Here is a 12,877-nt window from a genome sequence, read left to right as displayed (position 1 = left end):
CTGTCTCTCAAGTCAAAAGCTCCGTGTTCCCATGCTCTAGATCAAGGCTCTGTGTTCCTGTCCTCCCCAAGACCAAGGCTCTGTGTTCTGCGTTCCTGTCGTCCCAAGTCCAAGGTTCCGAGGTTCCTGTTGTCCCAAGTCTAAGGCTTGGCTGTTCCTGAGTACCAAGTCAAGGCTTCATGTTCTCATCCTGTGTTGGAGTTCTCTCGTCCTGTGCTAGAGTTCCCTCATCCTGTCCTGTAGCGTCACCTAGTCCCGGAGTCTGAGCCCGAGTCAAGACCCAGGTTCTGGGTCCTTGTCAATTCTCTTGCTTGGAGTCCAAACCCAAGCCTCATCATGTCCTCGCCTTGCAGAACCCAAGCCTCATCATATCCTCGCCTCGCAGAACCCAAGCCATGTCCAGTCCAGTATCCACGTCATGTCCTCACCTAGTTCCGGGATCCGAGCCCAAGACAAGACCCAGTTCTGGGTCCTTGTCCAGTCTCCGGCTCGGAGTCGAAGCCCAGGCTCCAAGTTCCCAGTTCCTTCTCCTGGTCCCGCTTGACTAGCCAATGTCCTAGCCCAAGTCTGTGTTCTTGTCCCTAACTCTAGTCTAGCCTTGTTCCTAGCACTTCAGTGTCTGTGTCTTGCACTTGGGTCCGTTCCCAGCATCCCTATTATGACGTAGTCAATAGACAATAGGTGAAGGAGTAGGCCATTTGGCCCTTCGAGCCAGCACCGCCATTCACTGTGATCATGGCTGATCATCCACAATCAGTATCCAGTTCCTGCTTTATCCCCATAACCTTTGATTCCGCTATCTTTAAGAGCTCTATCCATCTCTTTCTTGAAAGCATCCAGAGATGGCCTCCACTGCCTTCTGGAGCACAGCATTCCACATATCCACCCCTCTCTGGGTGAAAAAGTTTTTCCTCAACTCCGTTGTAAATGGCCTACCCCTTATTCTTAAACTGTGGCCTCTGGTTCTGGACTGACCCATCAGCGGGAACATGCTTCCTGCCTCCAGCATGTCCAATCCCTTAATAATCTTATATGTTTCAATCAGATCCGCTCTCATTCTTCTAAATTCCAGTGTATACAAGCCCAGTCACTTCAATCGTTCAACATATGATAGTCCCGCCATCCCGGGAATTAACCTCGTGAACCTCCGCTGCACTCCCTCAATAGCAAGAATGTCCTTCCTCAAATTTGGAGACCAAAACTGCACAATACTCCAGGTGTGGTCTCACCAGGGCCCTGTACAGCTGCAGAAGTACCTCTCTGCTCCTATACATAGTTCCCCTTGTTATGAAGCCAGCATGCTATTAGCTTTCTTCACTGCTTGCTGTACTCGCATGCTTGCTTTCAGTGACTGATGTACAAGAACACCTAGATCTCGTTGTGCTTCCCCTTTTCCGAACTTGACTCCATTTAGATAATAGTCTGCCTTCCCGTTCTTACCACCAAAGTGGATAACCTCACATTTATCCACATTAAACTGCATTTGCCATGCATCTGCCCACTCACCCAGCCTGTCCAAGTCACCCTACATTCTCATAACATCCTCCTCACATTTCACACTGCCACCCAGCTTTGTGTCATCTGCAAATTTGCTAATGTTACTTTTAATCCCTTCATCTAAATCATTAATGTATATTGTAAACAGCTGCGGTCCCAGCACTGAACCCTATGGTACCCCACTGGTCACTGCCTGCCATTCCGAAAGGGACCTGTTAATCGCTACTCTTTGTTTCCTGTCAGCCCGCCAATTTTCAATCCATGTCAGTACTCTCCCCCCAATACCATGTGCCCTAATTTTGCCCGCTAATCTCCTATGTGAGACTTTATCAAAGGCTTTCTGAAAGTCCAAGTACACTACATCCACTGGCTCTCCCTTGTCCATTTTCATTTTCATAGTTACATCCTCAAAAAATTCCAGAAGATTAGTCAAGCATGATTTCCCCTTCGTAAATCCATGCTGACTCGGACCGATCCTATTACTGCTATCCAGATGTGTCGTAATTTCATCTTTTATAATTGACTCCAGCATCTTTTCCACCACTGACGTCAGGCTAACCAGTCTATAATTCCCTGTTTTCTCTCTCCCTCCTTTCTTGAAAAGTGGAACAACAACTCTCCAATCCACAGGAACTGATCCTGAATCTATAGTACATTGGAAAATGATTACCAATGCGTCCACGATTTCTAAAGCCACCTCCTTAAGTACCCTGGGATGCAGACCATCAGGTCTCGGGGACTTATCAGCCTTCAGACCCAACAGTCTATCCAACACCATTTCCTGCCTAGTGTAAATTTCCTTCAGTTCATCTATTACCCTAAGTCCTTTGGCCACTATTATATCTGGGAGATTGTTTGTGTCTTCCCTAGTGAAGACAAATCCAAAATACCTGTTCAACTCGTCTGCCATTTCCTTGTTCCCCATAATAAATTCACCTGTTTCTGTCTTCAAGGGCCCAATTTTGGTCTTAACTATTTTTTTCCTTTTCACATACCTAAAGAAGCTTTTACTATCCTCTTTTATATTCTTGGCTAGTTTACCTTCGTACCTCATTTTTTTCTCTGCTTATTGCCTTTTTAGTTATCTTCTGTTGTTCTTTAAAAGTTTTCCAATCCTCCGGCTTCCCTCTCATCTTTGCTATGTTATACTTTTATTTTTATACTGTCCTTTACTTCCCTTGTCAGCCATGGCCTCCCCTTAGGATCTTTCTTCCTCTTTGGAATGAACTGATCCTGCACTTTCTGCATTATTCCCAGAAACACTTGCCATTGTTGTTCCACTGTCATCCCTGCTAGGGTATTGTTCCATTGAACTTTGGCCAGCTCCTCCCTCATAGCTCCATAGTTTCCTTTGTTCAACTGTAATACTGACACTTCTGATATTCCCTTCTCCCTCTCAATTCGTAGATTAAAACTTATCATATTATGGTCACTACATTCTAATGGCACCTTTACCTCAAAGGCCCTGATCAAATCTGGTTCATTGCACAACACTAAATCTAGAATTGCGTTCTCTCTGGTAGGCTCCAGTACAAGCTGTTCTAAGAATCCATTTCAGAGACATTCCACAAACTCCCTTTCTTGGGGTCCAGTACCAACCTGATTTTTCCAGTCTACCTGCATGTTGAAATCCCCCATAACAACTGTAGCATTACCTTTGCTACATGCCAATTTTAACTCTTGATTCAACTTACACCCTACATCCAGACTACTGTTTGGGGGCCTGTAGATAACTCCCATTAGGGTCTTTCTACCCTTAGAATTTCTCAGTTCTATCCATACTGACTCTACGTCTCCTGATTCTACGTCCCCCCTCGCAAGGGACTGAATATCATTCCTCACCAACAGAGCCACCCCACCCCCTCTGCCCATCAGTCTGTCCTTTCGACAGGACATATACCCTTGAACATTCTTTTCCCAGGCCCTGTCCAACTGAAGCCATGTCTCTGTTATTCCCACAACATCATACTTGCCAATTTCCAACTGAGCCTCAAGCTCATCCACTTTATTTCTCATACTTCATGCATTCATATATAATACTTTTAATTCATTACTCCCCTCACCTTTCATATTAATAGAACATAGAAATAGAACACAGAAATATGTTGCATCACCATGAATTAATCAGTCTGATGGCCTGGTGGAAGAAGCTATCCTGGAGCCTGTTGGTCCTGGCTTTTATGCTGCAGTACCATTTCCCAGATGGTAGCAGCTGGAACAGTCTGTGGTTGGGGTGACTCAGGTCCCCAATAGTCCTTCGGGTCCTTTTTACACACCTGTCTTTGTAAATGTCCTGAATAGTGGGAAGTTCACATCTACAGATGTTCTGGGCTGTCCGCACCACTCTCTGCAGAGTCCTGTGATTAAGGGAAGTACAGTTCCCACACCAGGCAGTGATGCAGCCAGTCAGGATGCTCTCAACTGTGCCCCTATAGAAAGTTCTTAGGATCTGGGGGGCGATACCAAACTTCTTCCTCCTTCTGAGGAGAAAGAGCCGCTGTTGTGCCTTTTTCACCACACAGCCGGTATGTACAGATCATGTGAGATCCTCGGTGATGTATGTGCTGAGGAACTTAAAGCTGTTCACCCTCTCAACCCCAAATCCATTGATGTCAATAGGGACTTGCCTGTCTCCATCAGCCAATCATGTGGCAGTAACTCAATGCATAAAATTATACAGACAGTCAAGAGCTTCAGTTGTTCAGACCAAACATCACAATGGCGAAGAATTGAGTTCTAAGTGACTCTGACCATCGAAGATTCTTGGTGCCAGACGCAGTGGTTTGAGTGTCTGAGAAACTGCTGATTTCCTGGGATTTTCATGGACAAGCCTCCAAATTTTACAGAGGATGGCGCAAAAACTAAAACCATCCAGTGAGCAGCGGTTCTGTGGGTGAAAAAGCACTATGAGCAAGGCCCCTAACATAAGTCAAGTCAAGTCAAATTTATTTATATAGCACATTTCAAAAAAATCCCACGTTGACCAAAGTGCTGTACAAATTACCAATACAAGAAACACAGGCATAACCAACAAGGCAAACAGCTTATAGGCACAAAAGAAAGAACACAAGGGCCTAGGCACAAGCCAAAAATCAGCCACATCAGGAGGATTCAAACACTAGTGAATAAAAGTAAGATTTGAGCCTAGATTTAAAAGAGACGATGGAGGAGGCAGATCTGATAGGGAGGGGAATGCTGCTCCACAGTCAAGGGGCTACAATAGCAAAGGCGCGGTCACCCCTGAGCTTAAATTTAGATCGCGGGACAGCCAGGAGCCCCAAGTCAGCTGACCTGAGGGACCTGGAAGTAAAATAAAGGGTTAGAAGGTCTGTGATATAAGGTGGAGCCAGCCAACTTAGGGCTTTATAAACAAACAGGAGAACCTTAAAATCAATTCTGAACCGTACTGGCAGCCCATGGAGAGAGGCCAGGACAGGACTAATATGGTCCCTCTTCCGGGCACCTGTCAGGAGCCTGGCTGCGGCATTCTGGACCAGTTGCAGACGGAACAGGGACAACTAACTAACCCCAGTATACAGGGAATTGGAATAGTCCAAGCGGGAGGATATAAGGGTGCGGATGACTTTCTCGAGACCTTTGAAAGAGAGAAACTGCTTGATTTTGGCAATAGTACAAAGCTGGAAAAAACTGGCTTTTACTACTGCATTAACTTGCTTGTCAAGCTTAAAGGTGGGATCAAATATCACACCAAGGGATTTAGCATGGGGTTTGACAAGGGTGGACAGGTTGCCAAGACTGTTGGTAATCACTTTGATGGAGTCAGGGGGGCCAAATAAGGCAACTTCAGACTTGCCTTCATTCAGCTGTAGGAGGTTTTGTGCCATCCAACACCTTATGTCCTCAAGGCAGTTCATGAGGTTGACTAGATTTGACTGGTCATTTGGTTTTAGGGGGAGATAAAGCTGGGTGTCATCAGCATAACAGTGGAAAGAGATGTCGTATTTTTAAATGATTTGGCCGAGGGGAAACATATACATAGATAAAAGAATGGGACCTAGGATGGAACCTTGTGGGACCCCGCAGCAGAGACTAGCTGGGGGAGAAGAAAGTTTGCCTATGTTGACGAAGAAGCTTCTATTTTTGAGATAGGATATAAACCAGTCCGTGGCTGTGAAACAGACAATGCTGGGCCTGTGTTTTCACCACGTTCACTTTGATACGAATGCCAGGAAGTGCTGACTGTTTTACAGCTTCGACAGTGCCAGTGCATGGGAATATCAGGGGTCTGAGGACACCATGGGTTCCAGCTGCCTGGGTGGTCTGCTGTTTATTACGGACACCCTTTCACGGTGACGCTTCCTGTGTGACATGGGTGCTCAAGTGAGTGTTCTGTTATCATTGTCGACTGATGAGAAACCAACGAGTGACGATACCTCGCTGGAGGTCGCCAACTGCAGCACGATCCAGACTTAACAGGACACGACGGGTGGCGCTCCGCTTCGGTGGGTGATGTTACTTGTGAGACTTCATCCTGTCTAAAGTGACTAGACCTCTGCTCGGCGCAGATTTCCTGTGTGCCCAAGGACTGTTAGTCGATCTTGAGAACTGCCAGACTGTGGACATCAAGGACTTTGTGTAGTTACCCTGCTCCCCCAGTAAGTTCCCCACAACGGCTCTGTCAAGCACATTCACCACTGCGTGTGAGCTTACTCGACTGCAGGGGGAATTCCCAAACCTCACCATGCCCACATTCTCCACGACAGTCACACATCTTGGGGCCGAGCTTGACTGCCCACCAGTCCATGCCTGCGTGGATATACTAGACCCAGAAAAGCTGGCAATAGTGATGGTTAAGTTTGACAACATGGAAAGACTTGGCATTGTACGCCAAAAGAATGGCCGCTGGACTTTGCCCATCCATATAGTCCCAAAGTCTGGTGATGGTTGCCGCACATGTGGCGAGTACCGCCAGCCTAACGAGGTCACCAAACCCAATCACTACTGGGTCCCACACATCCAATTCTTTTCAGCACCTTAGCTGCAAAGTTAATACTTTCTAAAGTTGACTTAGTTAGGGGTCACCATCAGGTGCCTGTGTGCTCGGAAAACATTCCAAAATTGCTGTGATAACCTCGTTTGGCTTCTATCAGTTTCTGCACATGCCATTTGGGCTGGAAAATGCAGTTTCACTGGCGGCGCCAGAGATTTTTTCTTGCTGGTGCCACAGTGGGGCTGAATTATTGAGTGATGGTGCTGAGGGATGTACCCTATGGTAATATGTATTCGCAAGGCCAGACACATGGCGTTCAAAAGTCAGTTTCAAGCATTACGTGCTTACTATAAATGCCTCTGTTGATTCACAAGCAACAGCAATTGATAAATCTAATATAGAAGTGAACTGTGACAGTGTCAACAGCATTGGAGACAACCCGGGCTACACAGAGCATAAACAAACAAACCAACAGAGCATCCGACCCACAGCGCACAACGTGAATCACGCACCAATCCCGCAATCAGCGTCAAATGCGTGCTATTCAACTGAAAAACACAACACTAACCCACAATGTCCACTGCTATTTGCGTTACACAGACAGACAATGCCAAAAGATACACCATTATTAAAGTCAAATAAGGCAAACAACAGATGCAAGGCTTTACCAGGAGTTGGACAAATCGTACTCTGACCATACAATACCTCAATTAATTTGGCTACTGAATTTAAAACAAAAATCAACAGAATCACCGCTTGGAAGTCTAAGGAAAACCAGTAGGCTTAATAGCTGTAAATGTAATAGTTTAGGATTTGCAGGAAACATAAGGACTATGGCGTATCCACCTCAAAATAATAATAATAATAATAATAATAATAATAATCAGTATTAGTCTTGCCCAAATTTTTTTAAAAAATCAACTGCACTAACCATTGACTTTTTCAGAGAAGCACAATCCATCTGTTGTTGTGATTGGTGGCGAAAGCATCAGTGATTTTCTGGATGTCAAGTGCTCTGGTCCTCCGGCTGTTTATGGCCAACAGGGCCAAGTTGCTGTTCCGAGCATCACCGCTGCTATTCCTTAGGTAGTTTTTGAGGTGTCTGAGGCAAGAGAAACTCCATTTGCATGAGACAGATGTCACAGGCAGAGTCAGTAATATGCAGATTAGTTTGCATAAATCTATAAATTCATTGTGGTAGGGTCTCATTAGACCAGCGGTCCCCAACCACCGGGCCGCAAAGCATGTGCTACCAGGCCACGAGGAAACGATATGAGTCAGCTGCACCTTTCCTCATTCCCTGTCACGCACTGTTGAGCCATTACACACGTGAAGTCATTACCCGTGTGTCATCCATGACAGCGCGGGAAGGAGATCAACTCCTCGAGCTTGCAAATGACGGCGGGCTGAAAAGTATGTTTGACTTAACATCTCAGCCGGCATCTTGGTTCAAAGTCAAGGCTAAATATCCTGAGATAGCCACGAAAGCACTGAAAACGTTGCTTCCATTTCCAACATATCCCTGCAATGAATGCAACGAAAACTAAATTGCAGAATAGACTAGACATAAGGAACCCCCTTCGAATATCGCTGTCTCCCATCACCCCTCGATAGGACCGTCTTGTTGCAGGAAAACAAGTATTCAGCCCAGGGCTCCCACTGATTCAGCGATATTGGTGTGTTGCAATGATTTTATATGTTCATACAGGGAAAATATGTGCTGTGTGTTTAGTATTCAAACGTTACTTAAAGTGTTATGATGCTATTGACTTATAAGTGACTTATATAACCGTTATAGCATGGAAACAGGCCATCTCTGCCCTTCTAGTCCATGCCGAACGCTACTCTCACCTATTCCCACCGACCTGCACTCAGCACATAACCCTCCATTCCTTTCCTGTCCATATACCAATCCAATTTTTCTTTAAATGATAATATCGAACCTGCCTCTACCACTTCTACTGGAAGTTCGTTCAACACTTACTTCAAGCTCCCATGATAATTGACTTATCTTTATATTCATGCGAGGAAAATATGTGCTGTGTGTTTAATGTTAAATTCGTTAGATAAACCCTTTTAGAAAGGAAATTGAGTGTATTAGCCACTTCTTACCTATATTCCGGTCGTGATTAACACCCCCCCCCCCCCACCGAACAGAATCACCGAAAATGATTTGCAGAAAAAAATCGGCACGTACACGCATGCACACTGGTGGCCGTGCAAGGCTTCATGGTTATTGTAGTCTTTCTCAGGGTAAACACAGCGTATTTGACTGCTACTCTTGTCCGTTAGCAACCCTACCCCGTCCAGCTGGGTCAGCCGGCCCGCATTGCAAAAAAGGTTGGGGACCCCTGCATTAGAGCTAGAAATTCCACTGTGTCATTCGCTGTCTGTCCTTGCTTTTGTTTTGTTTCCAGCAGACACCGAACCTAATGTAGCTCTGCAGTCAGGTTCACTTCAGTCACTCCGTAGTATTGGGCCACTGGCCAAAGACAATTCTTGTCTTGGAAGAGCTTGTGTTTGGGACTCAGTGCTGAGGCTCCAGTCAGAAAACCCCCAGTCTCAATTGAGAACCGTCTTTTCATTTCAGTCAGAAGTCTCTCTATAACCGGATAGAAACAGTGCTTGCGAAGGTCATCAGAGGATGTGACAGGTGTGCGTTCGGTTTGGGCCTCAACAACAAAATCATGTAGGCGGCGGGATGGCTGGGCCTGTCTCCTTTCATGTGGTCTGCTCTGTATACTGGCCTTGACGCACAGGTCCCTAGCTCTTGCCTGAATTTCACTCCATGATTCCTCTCCCCGTTTCGCTGAGAGTGCATCGATAACAGACTGAGCCAGGTAAAGGTAGACTCAGAATGGAAGCCATGTCCTTCACACAGGAAATGCCTGCATGCGAAGCAGAACATAGTATTTTTTGTTATTGAATATTCCAGCCAGGAGTACAGGTCAAACCAGCCACGAATAAAACTCCTTTGCTGAATGCCAAACTGTTGCTAGCAGCGAAGGGTACTTTTTCAATGCTGGCCGATGGGGTCCTTCCTCAGGCTGCTGGCTAACATCGCTAACAGTATTCCCACTAGCACTAAGAGCAGCTTCATTCACGTTCTCTTCCGAATCCTGCTCCATTTCTTGTTCCTCTGCTTTGCCCTCACACTCCTTCGATGAACTGCTGTTGTCCTCATTCCCAGTTACTCTTTTCTGCATGTCACTTTCCATTATGACAGGCTCAGGCTGAGACACCACTGATTCCTCTGGACGAGGTCGTTTTCTGACTAAAAATCGATCCATTTTTCACGCCGGCCAAAATAATGCACGTGCCAGGCCCATGCTAGCTTGTAAAAGCACAATAAGTGTGTGTGGGTGGGGAGGTATCCGTTAGTCTCGCGAGACCATGGATCTGCGCCTGGATCTTGCACAATGTATGTACACTATCGATCTCTCGCTTGAGTGAGAGTGAGTGACATCACCACCTTAAGTGGTCTTAGATTAGCTTAACTGACCTGAGTGAGGACAGCAACGGCAAGGCATTGACAATGAACGAATAAGCAGAAGTGTAGCGTGGATCTGACCTTAGACAAGCACACAGTTTATAACTTTATTGCTGCGTGGGTGCTATGATAATTGGGGGCACTGTTTCACTCGATCAACTGGAGAAACAAGCTGTATTCACAACTATACAGAGAAAGCAGCTGCAATTTGTATGTCAAATTTCAGTTAATTTCTTGGTGGTGCTATTGTAATTTCACCAGCAAGCACCCCCTCAGCGCCGTCACTAGACTTCCCAATGGCCGAAGAACTCTGTACTAAAAGACTTAGATTTTCTTCTTGTTTACCTAGATGACAGACTTGTCTCCTGTGCATCCAAATTTGAACAAGTATCACATCTCTGCACATGCTTTGAGCACTGAAGCCAACACGGGTTGGCTACTAGCTCCGCTAAATGCCAACATAGGTTGTCACTGGAGCCTGAAGACACGCACTCAGCAATTCAGGAACTGCTTCTTCCCCTCTGTCAGCTGGTTTCTAATTGGACATTGAACGCATGAACACCAGCTCATTTTTGTATTATTTCTGTTTTTGCATAACTATTTTTAAATTTAACCACTTAATATACATATAGATACTTACTGTAATTTATTTATGTTTTTTCTGTATTTATGTATTATTCTGCTGCCGCATATCAGTGTTCTCAACAGATATAAGATATAAGGGGGAAAATAAGATCACGACTGATTGCCTCTCACGGCCAGCCATTGAACCCAGACACACAGGGGTTGACTATGCCGGCATGGCAGCCAACCAAGCTACTGACTCGGAGGCCCAGGCTTACCGAACAACAGTCACGGGCCAGTGGTTTGCTGACATTAGGTTCGGGGAAGCTGGGGCTTCTCTCCTGTGCAATCTCTCTACCAGTCACCCTTGCCGCAGTGCCCACAAACTGGAGACGGACTGTTTTTGACTCCATACATGGCCTCTCATGTACTAAAGTTTGTGTGGCACAGCCTTAGGAAGGATGTACGTGATTGGACTGCAGCCTGTGTGGAGTGCCTGTGGGCAAAAATTAACCATCGTGTTCAAGTGCCATTGGTATCTTCTGAGGTTTCTGTGTAACATTTGACCATATAGTGTTAATGGTAAGACTCTTGGCAGTGTGGAGGATCAGAGAGACCTTGGGGTCCGAGTCCATAGGACACTCAAAGCTGCTACGTAGGTTGACCCTGTGGTTAAGAAGGCATATGGTGTATCAATCATGGAATTGAATTTAGGAGCCGAGAGGTAATGTTGCAGCTATATAGGACCCTGGTCAGACCCCACTTGGAGTATTGTGCTCAGTTCTGGTCGCCTCACTACAGGAAGGATGTGGAAACCATAGAAAGGGTGCAGAGGAGATTTACAAGGATGTTGCCTGGATTGAGGAGCATGCCTTATGAGAATAGGTTGAGTGAACTCGGCCTTTTCTCCTTGGACCGACGGAGATGAGAGGTGACCTGATAGAGGTGCATAAGGTGATGAGAGGCATTGATCATGTGGATAGTCAGAGGCTTTTTCCCAGGGCTGAAATGGTTGCCACCAGAGGACACAGGTTTAAGGTGCTGGAGGAGGTACAGAGGAGATGTCAAGGGTAAGTTTTTTACTTAGAGTGGTGAGTGAGTGGAATGGGCTGCTGGCAATGGTGGTGGAGGTCGATATGATAGAGTCTTTTAAGAGACTTTTGGATAGGTACATGGAGCTTAGAAAAATAGAGGGCGATGGGTAAGCCTAGTAATTTCTAAGTTAGGGACATGTTCCGCACAACTTTGTGGGCTGAAGGGCCTGTATTGTGCTGTAGGTTTTCTATGTCTCTGTGTTTCTATATCAATGTGGACCTTGCTGGTCCTCTTTCCCCATCCCATTGATTTACATCCCTGCTTACCGTGGTGGATCGCACCACAAGGTAGACAGGGGTCATCTCTCCAGCATCGACAACGGCCACAGATGTGGCTCAGGCTTTTGTCAGCCCCTGGGTCGCTCGGTTTGGTACACCATCTGATATTTCCTCTGACCTCTATCGCCAACTCATATCAAACCTCTGGGCTGCAATGACCCAGAACCTCGGGGTTAGGTTACATCACACCACAGTGTATCAATGCAGTCCAATGGCCTTCCCGAGCAGTTTCACCTCTGCTTAAAGGCTGTTCTGAGGGCCTCCCCGATGGATGAGTGTTGGCATGATCATCTCCCTTGGATCCTGCTGGGGCTCAGAACAGCTCTACAAGAGAAGCTGCAGTCATCCTCTGCTGAGTTGGTACCCGGGCAGCTGTTACGAGTGCCTGGTGATTTCATTCCTGACACCGCGACTGTCTGGTCAGACTCTCAACAGCATTCCACCCTCCTCAGTAAATTCAATTCCTCTGTACCTATTCCTGCCTCCCTCATGGTGTACAGCACTCTTGGGTTCCTGGTGACCCACATTCCATCTCATTTGTTTTTGTCCTTCATGAGGCACACCGACATCTTCTGAGGCCCCCTTATGATGGCCCTTTCCACATTTTGGAACAGAAGGAAAAGACTTCCATCATGGATAAGAGGGGTAAACTTGGACCTTTTTCAGTAAATCGCCTTCAACCTGCCCACCAAGATTTTGATGACTCTGCTGCCATGCCCCAGCTAAATATGTGGAATTTTGTTACTGCGCTTTGTGTTCAGTGTTTTGGGGTACAATACATGAATTGTTACCATTTTTCATAAATGTAAAACACCTCACCGTTTCATTTGTGAAAGAATACAGTGGCCACTTTATTAGGTATAGAAGGCACAGAATAACATGGCCATTTAGTGTATTCTTGCTCTGTTTACTGGTAACTCTGTGGGCTTCTTGCAGACAAGGAATTTCATTGCAGCCTGTATCTAACAAAAGGATAAGCTAACTAAGCTAGAGGCAGGTACA

This window comes from Mobula birostris, chromosome 32 (genome assembly GCF_030028105.1).
Source record: "Mobula birostris isolate sMobBir1 chromosome 32, sMobBir1.hap1, whole genome shotgun sequence".
In the NCBI taxonomy this organism is placed as follows: Eukaryota; Metazoa; Chordata; class Chondrichthyes; order Myliobatiformes; family Myliobatidae; genus Mobula; species Mobula birostris.
The sequence above is the reverse complement of the archived record's forward strand: the minus strand, read 5'-3'. Positions refer to the sequence as shown.